This window comes from Platichthys flesus, chromosome 9, assembly GCF_949316205.1.
Source record: "Platichthys flesus chromosome 9, fPlaFle2.1, whole genome shotgun sequence".
Taxonomy (NCBI): domain Eukaryota; kingdom Metazoa; phylum Chordata; class Actinopteri; order Pleuronectiformes; family Pleuronectidae; genus Platichthys; species Platichthys flesus.
In genome coordinates, this window is record NC_084953.1 from 18,951,070 (window position 1) to 18,968,479 (window position 17,410).

The 17,410-nt window shown below is 40.0% G+C and overlaps 1 protein-coding gene across 1 annotated transcript in view; it reads left to right on the forward strand.

The window, feature by feature from the left end:
* Nucleotides 1-399: 399 nt before the first annotated feature.
* dab1a (DAB adaptor protein 1a) overlaps nucleotides 400-17,410 on the forward strand; it is a 251,276-nt gene continuing 234,265 nt past the window's right edge. Inside the window, exon 1 of the mRNA XM_062395920.1 lies at nucleotides 400-525. The gene's annotated coding sequence lies outside the window, so the exon portion shown is untranslated. The remainder of the gene's footprint in view (nucleotides 526-17,410) is intronic.

The following is a 17,410-nucleotide window of genomic DNA, read 5'->3' on the forward strand; positions in this document are numbered from 1 at the left end:
TCAGTGCTGTCTATTCGCTGTCTCGTTGCCATGGTTTCCATTATGCTTCCTGCCTGCTCTGGTTTGAAGGATAAAGAGCTGATGATGGTGAGTATCTAGAGAAGGGGGAGAGACAAAGAGGCAAAATGGTGAAGGATATTCTGTACTTTTTGTCACTGCTTGTTTATTGTCCTCTCACTCTTACACGCGCACACACACGTACACATGAACACACAGGCACACACACATATAATTGTGGTCTTCAATCCGCATCCCCTGGGTTCCTGGTGAGGTTGGAAAGCAGCTCTGTGGCAGTACTCCCCCTGGGGGTCAGATATTTAGCTCTAGCAAGTCTTATCTTTTAACTGATCGATAAGCAGCTGGTACAGCACTCCCTCTACTCTCTACGGGACAGGCTGCAGCTACGCAGGACTGCACTGAACCAGATCAGCCTGCACCAGCCTTTGTTACGCTCGGTGACTGTGCTGCACACTGGCCAGGAGCACAGGGAAAGAGGGGATTTGCTCTGAAAAGCACTTGATGACTGTAAGTGCATGTAATAGTGCCCGTGTATGTATGCATGTATGGCAAGCCGATTGAGTATTTATTCCATATCCTTGATATCAAGTTTTAGTCCCCTCCACTAGTTCGGTCATTGTCAGCACTAGTTGGACATTTGGTCGCACTAGTTCGGCATTTTACTGAACTAGTTGAACAAAAAATCGTACTAGTCACTCTGTTTCAGCAACTAGTGGCACTTTTGTTCAACTAGTTAAACAGAAACCTTACTAGTAACACTGTATGCCGCACTAGTAGAGCCAAAGTCTCTACTAGTGGGCTTTTTGCTGCACTAGTGGCCCTTTGGACCGAACTAGTAATGCTGAAAGTGTTACTAGCTTACTAGTGAGCTGTAAAAGCTCTGACATGTAAGCTAGTCAAACATGGATTCAGCTTACTAGTAAACTAGTGGCCTCCAATTTTCTGCACTAGTAAACTAGTGGGAGCCCAAATGCACACTAGTAAACTAGTGCAGCCAAAAAAACCACTAGTTTACTAGTAAAAAGCCTATTTTGACCTTACTAGCAAACTAGTAAGGTGCAAAATGTGTACTAGTAAACTAGTAGGGTCAAAAAAACTACTAGTTTACTAGTAAACACCTATTTTGCACCTTACTAGCAAACTAGGAGGGTGCAAAATGTTTACTAGTAAGCTAGTGGGCTTGAAATGGGCACAAGTTTACTAGTTGCAGTGTTTTGTGACCTTACTAGCAAACTAGTCAGGCTGAAAAGGCTTACTAGTAAGCTAGTGGCAGCCAAAATGCCCCTAGCTTACTAGTGGCACTTCTGGACACACATGCTAATGAGGGGATTCAATTTGAAGCTTCCTATTGGCTCTCCAGCAAGAGCTCCAGCCAGCAAAATATTAACCCTATAAAGCCTGGTGAGGTTTCACTGCGGTGAACTGCAGCTCCTTGCTTACTATCCAAACAGAATAAACACGTACATGTGTGTGTGCATCAGATTCATTATTGTTTTTGAACAACAATGAAACAAAGGTAAAAATATTTAATCTATTAGGTGACAGGGTTTTCAGTCCGTGAATCCAATAGTGTTCCCTCCTCTCGCTGGAAAGTGAAACATCCAAGCTTCCTCCTCTTGAGAGGAGCGATAGCGTCTCAATCCCGATATGAATTACTGGCATTTCAGCAGCAGCACAAACTGCACTGAAATGATCATCACTAAACACATTAAGTGTTAGGGTTGCCACCATTAAGGGTTGAAAAACCGGGCAGCGATATCCTGGTTTCACGGAGGAATAACACATGCAGGAGTGGAAGTTTTTCACTTTATTGGGCACGCTCCAATCATTTCATAATAAAGCATATACTTCAGTATAAGGGTACATATTAACAGAAGCCTAAAAACAGGTCTACAATATAGCCCCCTCCTCCATTAATGTTTTGATATTTTCGAGAGTTGTATAATCTCAGGACTCGGGAGCCTCGGGAGTGGCCAGTAGTCCAACCCTGTCTCTTTGAAAACCCCACATCAGTAAAGTCCATTTCAATTTTATTCTGCTACAAATAAACAAAAAAAAAAATGATCTGAAGGTGCAGAAATGAATTAAATACATGAATATTCCATTGTAAGCCCACTGAGGGTATTATTATATTATATTATGAACAACTACTCTGACTAATGTTTGGAGGTCAGTGTATGTTTATCTGCTGCAGCATTTACTATCGCCAGTAGGTGGCAGTGCTCAATGACCTGAGAAGCTTTTTTTTACTAATTTTCAATTGAATACTTGCCATATACAAAGGAATAAGGCAATGACTAAATTAGTTATAATATGCTGTGTTCACTGCTCACAGGAATTACCCATTTGTTAACATCCAGAACGTTATTTCACATATCTAAGGATGTCAACCATTTACTGTGTCATATGCTAATCACCTTCACTCCGCTTCTTACACCCCCACCACCCGCTGCAAGATCCCCCGGCAAACTTGCCTAAGTTTCAAAAGAAAATCTGGTTTGAACATGGCGGACGCCGTCTTGAGACGTATCAGAAGACGATGTATTGCGATCGAACAAGCATATCACCAAGGATCTGCAGGTCGCAGAGAAGTGCATGCTATCGACACCTCCATTGCTAACCTGAGAAGAGTTGAAGTTAATATTAGCCCTGAGGCTATGCAGGATATATTTCAGAGTCTCACGAATCTCAGAGATATCATTGCTGCGCCTTCAGCTTCCATTCCATTCCGTGCTGGTTTCCATGCAGCGCATCGTCTACATACAGGTAGGCTGACTTATGTACAAATATTTAACTGTCTCTGTTATTCAGATATGGACTCATTTGATTTTATAGTAGACAGGGATGCTAAAATTAAATACGTACCTCATCCCGACATGTGCATAGTATTGCTATTTTGTTGTAGTGGTATACTTATATAAACCCCTCTGTTAATCAACTGTTCTTTTAAAATGCATTAACAAATAGCTAGACTACTGGGCATACATGCTTTACTGAGTACATATTGTGAATTCAACCTGAACCTGTGGAAATTAGAGCCTATCCACTTGATTTGTTTGTGGATTTGACAGTAAAGTCTGGGTCTCCTAATTAGCATTTTGTAGATTTAAAGACTTATTCTGTGACTCAGTTGTAGTTGACATTTTTTATTGGGTAGGCATAAGCATGTTTAAAAAATGTAATTCTACGAAGTGGCTTCAGGGAAATTGTTGCTTGTGGGTTGGAAGACCTGAGTTGATCAGAATTTGGAAAATGACAATAGCCCGGATTTGTAACATGAAAATCCGTGTAGGTTATCACCTCGGCCATGCAAATACACCAAACAGTGTGAGTTCATGTAACTGCCCTGATTTCAACTAGTAATCTACACATAATTTCTATAAATTTTTTTTTTTTAGCCCTACCTGTGTTTGGGAAGACAAAAGATGTGGAATGATTATAATATTTGTGGTAGAGGAAGGGGATACAGCAAACCAACTTTTGACTTTGTTTGTCTGGGCTTCATGTCATGTGTAATTAAATTAGGCTATTATAGTGATCATTCATTTAATGATATTCCTTAATTGTTTTATTTCCTTATTTTAGGAAGACGAGGGAGACCTGCCCTTGACATTACAAGAGAGCAAATTGAGCTGCTTCTCACTCAAGGCTTTACAGTGAGAGCCATGGCAAGGATGTTGGGCTGTTCCCCCCATACCTGCATAAAAAAATGAGGTGTTTTCAGCTTTCAGTGGGAAAGAGATTCACTGCCATTAGTGATGCTAATCTGGAAGAGCACGTCAGGAGACTCCACAGCCTGTTTCCAAGATCTGGCTCAGAAGTAAGCATTGTACAACATATTCACTTGTAGGTGTTATGTGTCATTTATATACAAAATGTGCTGTATCTTAATTGTCTTTAATTATGAACTCAATTCAGATGATGAGGGCATACCTGCATGCCGACGAGATTGTGGTACCAAGAAGAAGAGTTCGAGAGACTCTCAACCGCATTGATCCAGCTGCTGCAGCCCAGAGATGGAGCCAGACAGTGGCAAGGAGAACATACTATGTGCCATTTCCCAACAGTTTGTGGCACATAGATGGCCATATGCGTCTAATTCGGTAATCAGGGGTCAGCTCTCGTATTTCTTTTACTGCTGGGAGTATTAGGGGCCATATTGGATGGCTAGTGACGACTCAATGTCACTGTGCATGCATTTAAAGTACAACTATCATACGTAATGACCTCAACAAATCCAGCCTTGTTCTGTTTTTCATCCAATTCCTCTTCCACATTTTTAATCTCAATCTTTTTCTCATCCAAATTATTTTTATTCATTATGAATCTGTTGATGAAAATGTAATAATGGTTTATAGCTAATGAGGTAAACCATTATTCTTTTTTTCCCCATTGTTCTACAGGTGGGGGTTTGTGACGCATGCTGGTATTGACGGGAACTCCAGACTAATAACTTATATCAACTGCAGCACAGATAACACAGCTTTGACAGTTGTGACATACTTTGTTCGAGCCACCTGTCTTTATGGGTTACCCTCCAGAGTGAGATCGGACCACGGAGGGGAAAACACTCTGGTTGCTCTTCTAATGAACCTTCTGCAGGGACAAGCTGGACATGCAAGGCACATTACAGGCCGGTCAGTGCACAACCAACGTATTGAACGTCTTTGGAGAGATGTTTTCCTGCAGGTTGTGCACTACTTCTACACACTTTTCCATTCGTTTGAAGATGAACAAATATTGAACCCTGAATGTAACACTCAGATAATGGCACTACAAATAGTGTATAAGCCAGAAATCCAAAAAAGACTAGATTTTTTCAGAAGGGCTTGGAACAACCATAGACTTAGATCGGCTCACAACCATACACCAACACAAATTTGGATGGAGGGCATGTTAGCCAACAGTGAGCAGGACTCAACAGCTCTCAACAACATCTTTGGAGATAACCCTTACAGCCAAGAAAATCTGGAAGCTTGCTTGGCAAGACATGGCGTACAGCTTGCCCAGTTACAAGCAAATAGTGAAGATCTTGAACGAGCAGTTATTGTGTCACCACCACTCAATAACCTAAGCATTGAACAACAGCAGGAACTGCAGAATGCAATGGATGGAACAACGGATTTAAAGGAAAAGTATCTGGTGTGTGCTAGGGAGATTCAAAACTTTATAAATGAACAGAACATTGTTAACATGTAACATCATTAGAACGCAGAAACAAACACACACAAAACTTGATCACATTAACATGGCTTAACAAATGAAAACAATACGGTCTGACAGGGACTAAACTTTGCCAAAGCCAACTGAGTCTCTTATTGCTTGAAAAAGCATTTTGTGGAGTTCCTCCTCCTTGGTGATGCCTCTCGGCAGGTAGAGGCACATCATGCACGTCGATGCATACGGCATCCGACGCTGGCCTGCCTCCTGCTGGAAAAAGTCAATGCTGGGCTTGTTGGTAAAGCCCAGCGCTGGAACCTCATCCGCTCCGGTGACGAAGATAAGGATCTCTTCGTACCTAAGTTCACTTTCCTTGTCTGCCATGAAAAAAGTAAAATGTAAATAACATTTGCATTCATTTATACAATCGATTGTCTAACAAGACTATATTACATGCCAGACCTTTCTCCAAAATATAGGTTATGTGAATGAAACAGATAGTAAGTAACCTCAGTAATTAAAATTTGTCTTATGGTATGTGTACTTTTATAATGTATATTAATTGAAACCAATATCTTTCACCAGTTTTACTGTTTTTACGTTTATTTTTCTTGGTATTTGGAGTATTGTATTAAATTGCACTTCTTTACTTTTGTCTTGTAATTTTTTGACAAATGTTGAGCTTTTATTTTGAGGGTTAGAATATGTACCGCATCAGTTCCAGTCTCTCATCAGTCTGCGCTGTATTTGACTGCGAGAGGAGTGTTGATGAGAAGAGATAAATCCATGTGACAGCCTTTTACCATCTTTGGTTATTTCCCAGGAATAAACCTGAGTTCAGCAATATATCCCTGTGTCCAGCATGTCAACGTGCACCAGAACACAACGCAGTCTGGTCAGGACCTGCAGTCTTTTTCTGGCTTCATAAACATGACAGGCTTTACAGTACATGTTTGACACAAAAGGTACAGTTGATGACATAAAAACTTTAATTTTGCCATTGCTCTAATGGCTTTGGCTACATTGGCGTAACATAACTAGCCTTGTTAGAAATCTGAAAAAACTACCACAATAACACTATGAATATTTGCAATGTGCCTTTATGTTTATGTATTGTGTAATTTATTTTTATAAGATTTCCTAACTATTGCCACCACAATTTCCCCAAAGGAATACAATGTACCTTCGATCATGTTGAGGACCATCTCCCAGCAGTAGATAGTGTCCTCCTCCGCCTCACGATCGTTGCTTCCACTGCTGCTGTAGGTGTACAGGAAAATGGCCTTAAAGGCCTCCTTGGATAGCGGTTCCTGCATGTTAGTAAATAACGGCAGGAACGCTATCCAGTTTGCCTTTATGATGTCCCACAGTTCCCCAAACGCATTCAGTCCATCTGTGAACTGAGTGATCATCTTGGCCGTTCTATAAACCAACAGAGACAAAACATGTACATATAATTATACAATTATAATACAAATACAAATTACTATTACTGGATGAAATCAGTTTCTTATGTATATGTTTACAACGGCTTGCTGGTCTCAGCAGCCATGACTAGGACAGAACGACAAGAGAAAGCACAGATGGAAACCTGTGCAAGTGGAAAAGTACGTGACTAGTCTGACAAACAAGAAACAAATGCCCATCTGATTCTTAGATGGCAATATCAATAACATCATTATTATTTTTGATCAATTTGGTGCTGCATTTAGGGATTAAAAGCATCAACCTCTGTCCCAAATGAACAAATACATACATAAAAATTTCTCAGTGATTCCAAATTTCTTAATGTTACCATGGCACAATGCCTTGATGACACAATATTTATCCATTTGTGAACAAAATTTAAGAATTACTAAACACATATTTGATATTTTCCATATTTACATTGTACAAATTTTCAGCTAATAGCATACAGTAAAACCATGTTTTTATTTTGACTACTATTGTATTGTACAGTAAAGCTTATTTCATTTGTGTATGTGTTTACCTAAGGAAGATGTAGTGCTTCACTACATATGCATAAATCCTTGGGATTTCTTCGCACGTGGTACTGAAAATCCCTGGGACGCCGCAATCAGCGATCCAGTCTCCTAACTCCTGCTGAAGTGCAGTGAGGTCCCCTGCGGTCTTGCACTGTTGTATCTAAGAGAGAAATCTGAGTGAGAACAGTGTAGCTGGAGTCCCAGATTAGATTAAAGCAATTATTTGTCATCCAGTAGTCATTTAGTATAAACAAAATGCTATGTAATGCTTTTGTTAACTTTGAACAAAAGTTTAAAACATTTTTATTGTTTTAAATCCCAATAAATCTTAACATGATAATAAGCACCCTTTCCACTTTGGTTTGGACCTCTGGGTCAGGCAGCACATGCCAGTCAAACTGGTCCAGCTGGGGATCCTGACCACACATCAGAAGAAAGAGGCTCGGATCGAGGGCTTTGAGGCACGGACCTCTGTGGGCAACAGACCAGGCAACCAATTGGCCAGCTTTGTAAAATTTGCCTTGGTCCAAGGCTGCCTGATCGTATGAGAGAAAGACCTGGCCAGCCTTTCCCTCAAAAATGCCCAGAGATGTCTGAACCTCAATCATCAAGAGTCTAGAAGAAATCAACAGAAAAGAAAAATATAAGAGTTTGTTTTACTGTGCAGTTAACCTGAAAACATGCAAAGATTTGTTATTATACATTTAATAAATTACTTGAGTTATTCAGACCTGAAAAACTCTCGCTGTGGCCCCCCCATATCGTCTGCATCTTCTCCAATGAATTCAATATGAGGTGAGTGGGTCCAAGAGAAGCTGACTCTGGAGATGGCCTTCATTGCACCCTCCAGAATCCTCTTCCTCCTGATGGGAATGGTGGATCCCAATTCACCATTAAGATGATCCTCTTGAAATTTCTTCAAAAGTGTTGCAAGATCCACTTCTTCCTAAAGTTTATAAAATGTATGAAGTGCATCATTGAAAAAGGGGCAATATACAATTATTTTCGTTTTAAGTATGTGGACGTAATGAACAATTCTTTAAGAAAAACCTACCACTACTCTTTAATGGAAAAAATTAAATTAAACTTACCAATGGAGGACCGTCACCTCTAAAGGGAAGTGTAAGACTCCCCTCGTCTTCCTCTCCATCCTCAGAATCATCCATGAGGAAGTCCTCGATGGGAGTACTAAAAAAATCCAATTTGTTTAATTCAAAGTGTCAGCATTACATATTCAGGCTTTTCAAAAACTAATTTCAAACTTTGTAAATCTACTCTACTCAAATCTATGTAATAGATGAGTATTGACAGTGTTTATGGGTGGAAATTTTTTTTCTTCTATTTTGTAAACTTAAAAATACTGTACCTGATTAGTGGTGCCATTCTTTCTCTTCTGTAAAACACCTTGAAAGTACAAAGACTGCATGAAATAATAATATCTAAAAACATAAATATTTGAATAATATATTTAATACCACATTTGAACAAAAACTGAACTACAGTATAATCATCCAGATACTAACCTCTGGGGTACCAGCATTTAGCCACTGTTCAGAATCCAAACTTGCCTCCTGTTGATGACAAGATTTAGCATTTATTCCAACTGTCTTTTGCTGAGGTAAGATTTGAAAATTTAACAGATGACTTATTAACCCACTCTTCGACAATAAGATTACTTTTTACTAAAGTTAATTCTCCCGACGATCGATTAAGACAATTTAATTGAATGCCCATCCCTCCCCAGGATCCATTTAATACCAGGTTTCGGTACCCATCCCTCGCCCCTTCCTGGTGTTTTACATGATATATGACCTAGTTATAAAAAAAAGTTGCAGTTTGTAGCCCTAAAATATTATTGTTTTGCAATAACTTACGGGTGATGAGCTTCCCTCAGTGTCCAAAGTTGGTGCAGTAGGAGCAGGTTGTGTGACCTGCGGGACAGCGAGTGAGGCCGGAGGTGTGATGGCTGAAGTGGATGGACCTTCTAAAATGGCTGGGAAGGCAGTGGGTGAGGCTGCAGGTCTGGCCATCAGCGTTGTGGATGATGATGTTGAAGCAGTGCTTTCAGCTTCTGAGATCTAGATGAACAAAACAATGGGCCTAATTAGTCACTGTTATCAAGGTGCTAATATTCAAAGGGGTGTTGGCCCAAAAGAACAACAAAATATTACCTGTATAGGCAGTGTTATATTGGCATGCGGGATAATATAAAGCCTGCTTCTGCCCACTGCTGTCTTCAGCTCCTTCAGCGTATTCGCCTGAATCCTTGAAAGGACCCTGCTCTTGTCAGCTCTTGCAAGCTGAAATCCTATAAAATGTAGGCTTACTGACGGAAAGCTTTGGCAGATGAAATTGTTAAACTCTGAAAGAGTCCAGGAAAGTTGTGTTATACTGCCTTGTGTGGATGACCCTTGCGAATCATGACTCGGGCTCCCTGGAAAAAATTATAAAAAATGTGTTGTCAATATGATGTCAACATACTGAATCTAAGTATTGTCTCTTATTAGCTATTAACTCACAGTTGAATCGTGTATAGCCTTATTGTGTGTTTGGTGATCCATGCAGCGTGAACTCCATTTTAAATTGCATTGAGGATGTAAAATCATCAAATTTATTGTATGTGTTTTTACGGTGTTTGATTGACCAAATTAGTCACTCACTATACGTGCAAGATAAATGGGATAATGAAATCATGTGACTTTAAAGATGCCAGACTGCATGTATATGTAGGCTGAGGTTTTATATATTTATACTCTGATATGCATTTTTAATGCATTTATCTCTTGCTGCCAAAAGTGGAGCAAATGAGTGTCTTTCATTGTTTTTTCACATTGCACACTGGCCAAAGAGATGTAAATACACTTCATATCCAACATTTGCAGATCAACTGTTGATGGGAGTACATTTCCAGTTTAAATAAATAAATAAGATTGAAGTTCATGCTCACATCAAAGAATCAACACAGTGTGTACATTAACGTTACCTAAGCCGATTGTGCTCAGTCTACAGCACTCTGTAAACGAGGGAAGGACAGCTTGATCAGCATTTGGTAGTAGGAAGAGCCTTACTCGCCAAATTCCAAGTGTCCTATTTGCAGAAGTTTCTGTACAAAAAACAATGTGATTATACAACTTTGCCAGTTGCTCTTAATCATATTAGGAATTTCAATTTCACTTTTACTTAGCTGAGTACAGTTTGGCCAGGAGAACATTTTCTTATAGTATGTTTCACTTGCTTTACCTTATCTTACCACATACAGTCCACTGATGGTATGTCCTCAGCCCCAGACATACATGCAACTAGTTAGCTAGTGAAATTCTGTATTGTCCTACATGTTATCTAGTGACCTTTTATCACATCACTAGTTAACTAGTTGCGTGCGCATGTCGACTAGTAAGCAGTTTTGTCAAACTAGTAAGATGATAATGTCAACTAGTGTGCCCAAAATGCCAACTAGCTGGAAATAAAGCCCAACATGTCGATCAGATGTCTTGCTAGTTGTGCACATTCGTTCACTAGTTCTGAGCAAAGCTGAACTAGTTGAAGAAAATGGCCAACATGTAAGAAAAATGTTCAACATGCTCGGTCAAAGTCCTTACATGTTTTATACAGAGTTGAGCTAGTGAGACAAAACGTCTTCCACTAGTAAGCTAGTGAGGGCAATATCAGGGCCACTAGTTTACTAGTGGCTCTTTTTGGACCTTACTAGTTTACTAGTAAAATAATGTGGCTGTGACTAGCTCACTAGTACGGCCAAAGAGACCCCAACTAGCTTACTAGTGGACTTTTAGGCTCGACTAGTAAGCTAGTGAGCTATTTTGAGCCTCACTAGTTTACTAGTAAGGTAAAAAACAACCTCACTAGTGTGACTAGTGGACATTTTGGCTCTTACTAGTTAACTAGTGACTCTTTTCAAGCCGCACTAGTTAACTAGTAAGGTCAAACAGACCCGAACTAGTTTACTAGTGGACAATTATGCCTCACTAGTTAACATGTAAAGTGCAAATGCAGCCAATAGTAAGCTAGTGGGGCGCAAATGTCCACTAGTAAACTACTGGACTGTAAGCAAATGAGGCAGGCGGGACAAGGATTTTGATTGGTCAGGGTTCAAACTGTGTTTCAAAGCCTTAAAGTGCCCGCTCTGAATTGTGATGATCTAAACCTTTTAGCAACATTCTTTTATGGCATGTGAGAGTTATTTTAGCAGCCATGCCTAAAATGTTACATTTGATTAAATGTAAATTCATTAGGGTTCATTAGTAGCTCAAAGTATTTTACAATAAAGAACTAAAAATAAAAACAGACTTATTAAAACGGGTGCAAATAGTGCAAGATAAAACCAAGCAATACAATTCATAATAAACGAAAGAGGCAGCAAATAGCAAGAACAGGTATACTAACAAAACTCACATAAGTAAAAGATAGAAATGGAACGTAGAAACACATAAGAATAACAAAATGTGTAACAGATAAGAAAGCTTGCTTAGGAAGCGTGACAGCTGATCAATAACCTTTCATTTGCCATTTTCAAATTCTGACAGAGCTTGCATCTCCTGTGGCCATAGGTTTGGAATTCCATATTTCTGGAGCATAGGTAAAAAATAGAAGCATGTTGTGTGCTCATGTGTTTTGATACAGTAAATGGTTGAATCCTTAGATATGTGAAAAAACATTCTGGATGTTAACAGATGTGTAATTCCTGTGAACAGTGAATGCACTATGTTATAACTAATTTAGTCATTGCCTTATTCTTTTGTATATGGCAAGTTTTCAATTGAAAATAAGTAAAGAAAAGCTTCTCAGGTCATTTAGCACTGCCATCTACTGGCGATAGTAAATTCTGCAGCAGATCAACATACACTGACCTCCAAACATTAGTCAGATTAGTTGTTCATAATATAATATAATAATACCCTCAGTGGGCCTACAATGGAATATTCATGTATTTAATTCATTTCTTCACCTTCAGATCATTTTTTTTTTTTTTTTTGTAACAGAATAAAATTGAAATGGACTTTACTGATGTGGGGTTTTCAAAGAGACAGGGTTGGACTACTGGCCACTCCCGAGGCTCCCGAGTCCTGAGATTATACAACTCTCGAAAATATCAAAACATTAATGGAGGAGGGGGCTATATTGTAGACCTGTTTTTAGGCTTCTGTTAATATGTACCCTTATACTGAAGTATATGCTTTATTATGAAATGACTGGAGCGTGCCCAATAAAGTGAAAAACTTCCACTCCTGCATGTGTTATTCCTCCGTGAAACCAGGATATCGCTTCCCGGTTTTTCAAGCCTCAATGGTGGCAACCCTAACACTTAATGTGTTTAGTGATGATCATTTCAGTGCAGTTTGTGCTGCTGCTGAAATGCCAGTAATTCATATCGGGATTGAGACGCTATCGCTCCTCTCAAGAGGAGGAAGCTTGGATGTTTCACTTTCCAGCGAGAGGAGGGAACACTATTGGATTCACGGACTGAAAACCCTGTCACCTAATAGATTAAATATTTTTACCTTTGTTTCATTGTTGTTCAAAAACAATAATGAATCTGATGCACACACACATGTACGTGTTTATTCTGTTTGGATAGTAAGCAAGGAGCTGCAGTTCACCGCTGTGAAACCTCACCAGGCTTTATAGGGTTAATATTTTGCTGGCTGGAGCTCTTGCTGGTGAGCCAATAGGAAGCTTCAAATTGAATCCCCTCATTAGCATGTGTGTCCAGAAGTGCCACTAGTAAGCTAGGGGCATTTTGGCTGCCACTAGCTTACTAGTAAGCCCTTTCAGCCTGACTAGTTTGCTAGTAAGGTCACAAAACACTGCAACTAGTAAACTTGTGCCCATTTCAAGCCCACTAGCTTACTAGTAAACATTTTGCACCCTCCTAGTTTGCTAGTAAGGTGCAAAATAGGTGTTTACTAGTAAACTAGTGTTTTTTTTGACCCTACTAGTTTACTAGTACACATTTTGCACCTTACTAGTTTGCTAGTAAGGTCAAAATAGGCTTTTTACTAGTAAACTAGTGTTTTTTTTGGCTGCACTAGTTTACTAGTGTGCATTTGGGCTCCCACTAGTTTACTAGTGCAGAAAATTGGAGGCCACTAGTTTACTAGTAAGCTGAATCCATGTTTGACTAGCTTACATGTCAGAGCTTTTACAGCTCACTAGTAAGCTAGTAACACTTTCAGCATTACTAGTTCGGTCCAAAGGGCCACTAGTGCAGCAAAAAGCCCACTAGTAGAGACTTTGGCTCTACTAGTGCGGCATACAGTGTTACTAGTAAGGTTTCTGTTTAACTAGTTGAACAAAAGTGCCACTAGTTGCTGAAAAAGAGTGACTAGTAAGATTTTTTGTTCAACTAGTTCAGTAAAATACCGAACTAGTGCGACCAAATGTCCAACTAGTGCTGACAGTGACCAAACTAGTGGAAGGGACTGAAACTTGATATCAAGGATATGGAATAAATACTCAATCGGCTTGCCATATGCATGCATGTGCGTGCCTTGTGCTTGTGTTCAGGCTGTCAGAAATCCGGCTGGAAATGTGGACTTTATTTAGCTGACCTGTTTGGAGATCGTGTGTGTGTGTGTGTGTGTGTGTGTGTGTGTGTGTGTGTGTGTGTGTGTGTGTGTGTGTGTGTGTGTGTGTGTGTGTGTGTGTGTGTGTGTGTGTGTGTGTGTGTGTGTGTGCCTGCAGAACAGGGAAGAGAGAATTCAGTGAGGGAGGGAAAAGAAAGGGGAGCTTAAACTCAATCCTTTCTCCGCCACACACATCACCCCCTCCACCGTGATCCCCACCATCCCCCACTCTTATTGTACGCTTCTTAGGGCCTTCCTTAACTTTTAATAAGACTCTTTAATAAGTCCCCAGATCATGGCTCGGTCAGTCAGGGCTTCTATTTCAACACAGCTCTGCTTAATCTCACTCTAAAATAGATTTGCTCCCTTTCCTCTCTTACGCTCAGCCCCTCTGCCTTCGCTCTGTATTTATCCACAAGATGACAAAAGTACTTAATAAACTTCTGGGGGATCAAGCAGGGATCTATCATCCTCCGTGGTTGGTGTACACAGTCACTCAGGTATATATGACTTGGGATGTACAAGTTTTGTTTCTATTAAGAAGGCTCAAGTGGAATGTTTTTGAGAGGAAATACCTTGACTTTCACAGAAAAGGCAAAATTGGCAATAGTGAAGATATATGTTTGGATCTAGGAACTGATACTGAAAATAGCTGTTGGGCCATGTTGAAATTCTGGGTCTGTTATTGAAAATGTTTTGCCGTCTGCGATCAATTTACCAGAAAAAGACTCAACCCTTCCACATGAAGCTTTGCCTAAATTGTGTTACCTGTCCTTGGATTTCCCCGTTTCCGTGGAATGCATGGTGACGCTGCGGTGCATCCGTGTGTCATACTTTAGTTTCAGTCTCTTTGGCCTACTTAGACTTGTTGTAAGTAGCACACTGAGCTGCGTCTACTTTCCCCGTGGACTCAGGCTGAATAATTGAGTGGTGCTGAGGCAGGGTAATAAGCTACACTGCTGCTGTAATAACCTGCTGGTCAACCTGTGTGTGAATGTGTGTGTGTGCTCCAGTGCCGTAATGACTGCTATTACTCATGGTTACAAATTAGCACCTGCCAAATGTGGTTGATTTTATGTAGTAGTTGGTGAATTTGCTTCACTGACCAGCCATGGTGACAGGTAGAATAAGAAGCTCATGGAAATAAACCATGATGTTTCAGCAGGATTTTGTCACATTTCTCAATTCAGATTGAATCTCAAGTCTGCTTGTCTCCCTCTGACACTAACAATGAGACACAAGGAGTTTCCAGGTCAACTTGAGTGTAGAACGTGAACTACACACTACGGTTCAAACGAATCACGTCAGGCTGGCCTGGAGGAATTAAATCAAAAATATTCATATTTTCCAATTTATACATTTCTGAAAGCTATTAACTGAACATTTATTCATTTAGTATCTTTTAAGAATTCTGTGAATCGTATTTTCAAGAATGACAGGGAGACACTTTCAAAGCATTGAGACATCGGGGGAGGGGCACTATTGAATAAAATCTCGAACCAGTGTTAATTTAGTCCAAACACGTTCATTATTTCATCCAACTGATTTTAAGTTCAGTCTGGAGAGATGCAACAATTTTGCAACATGAGTCGATCAGAACATGACTAGAAAAAACCCTTGACCAAAAGAACCCTGTGCCCAGGAATCCAAAACTGTAGTTTCAGTTTTTTCAGAACTGCTTTTGATTTACTCTAATGTTGTAAACCTTAATGGTAGTGTTGTTCTTCATCGTGTTATACAGTAGCTGTTCAGTTATAAATCATCATTATGCAAAGAAAGCAATCTATGAACTAACCAACCGACTTTATTTAAGCCCGATTTTTTTACAGAGTCTGCCTCACCTGGAAGCAATGCAGCACCTCTTTGTAATGAGATCCTTGGCATAATGTTAAAAAAAGAAAAATGATTTTACTTCTGAATGTCAGATTACTGAGCATATGTAACATTGTTGGTGCATTATTGTGGTGCTGCTGTTCACCACAATCCAGAGAGATGATCTAAGAGCGTAGGAGGAGAAATGTGAGGTCATTCAAAAAGAGACATTTAAAAAATTACACATTTGAGGGAAAAATAACTCTGTGTTCTGCTTTCTTCAACTGAAGTTTATAGAACTACACTTTTTTGTCAACAATATTATACGTTGATATGGTGCATTTATCCTATTAACGATGTTGTTGCCCTCTTAGTTGTGGAAAAAAGCATTTCACGACTATATTTGTCATCGCCTTAGTTAACCAAATTATCTCCGCAGTCGACCATCTTCAAGACCTGGCAGTCTGAGAAGTGAATGTTGACATGACGACCTTTACAGAGATTGACAGCAGAGCCTTGACATCCTCAGCCTGATTGAATCCTTTCTCTGTAGCGGCCTCTACAGCAACCTGTGAGGTTTCAATCAAACCAAGTTGGTGGAGAGTGAGTGGACCTCTCGTCTCACATCAAGAAGCATATGTGACCTGCTGATGGAGACCGTCCAGCACTCCACTCCATCTGTAGATGATTATGACCCACATCCCTGCTGTTCAGCTCTGGCAAATTTAAATATTTACTTGAGGAATAGCTTATTTGCCTATATAATCATGCTTGAATATTGTAGAGCTCTTATTAACTTATATAGATACGGCTGATTTAAAAAAGAAAAAATGAAATTGAGTGGCTGATGGCTTTTGAAATCCACCTCCACAGTGGCAGGTGGACGTAAAAGTTAATTTCCAACCCTGGTGTTACTCCAGGGCTTTGGAAGCAGACGGATTCTATTAAAGGAGCCAGACATGTTATGTGAGCATGTGTGTTTTTGTTATGTCTGAATACAGACACCCAATCTGTTGTGTAAACTGTCTTGCATGAGTGTGTTCACAGAGATCATGGCTTTGCATGCACATTCACAATGTGCATTGTGTTGAAGGACAATTAGCTGAATCCAGATTTCAGGCATATATGCCAATGTAGCCCTGTAAATGCTTTATTAAATGTGGTGTTTATGTGACCTACCTCTGACATGAACTCTGGACATAATCCGGTATTGGCCAAAACCACAACAGGAGATTCTTCGGGGTCACACATTCATAAAAAAATGGGAGTGTTTTAGCGCCGCATCTGGGAAGAGCACGAAGCTGAATAACGAACGTGTGAAGTCCTCAGCTAATGAAACTGCGCCTTATCGACCAAATCTCTATAAAACCGTCTGTCGCATGTCAGAAATGTCATGAACACGCCCACTCACTGTGAATTCTCCAGATCATTTCCTGCTGTATACTCACATGAGCTCAGTTTCTCCGGACTCTTTAAGGGTAGAAAGATTGTCTTGAGCAACTGACGCAGACGTTTGCGTTCTCACATGCGGCCCCTCCTGATAAGTTAAGTCAAATGTCCTGGGCTCAGTTTGTCTAATAGCAATTTTGGAGATTCTTGTATGATATTCCTCTAAATATTTTGTCTACCCCAATGTTCTGCTTCCTCCACGTGTGTGTATCTGGGAAATACCCCCCACTGTCAGAAGTTACACAACTCAGCAGTCCCCCCCCCCCTCCAACCACAAGTATCACTCTAAAGCTGAATGAACCCTTCCCCTGCTGTAATCTCAAACTAGCATCACTTGGATCCCATAAATTCTTAATGCACTGTCCTTAACCTGAAACACTTCAAATTCACTCTCTACTTTCCCTC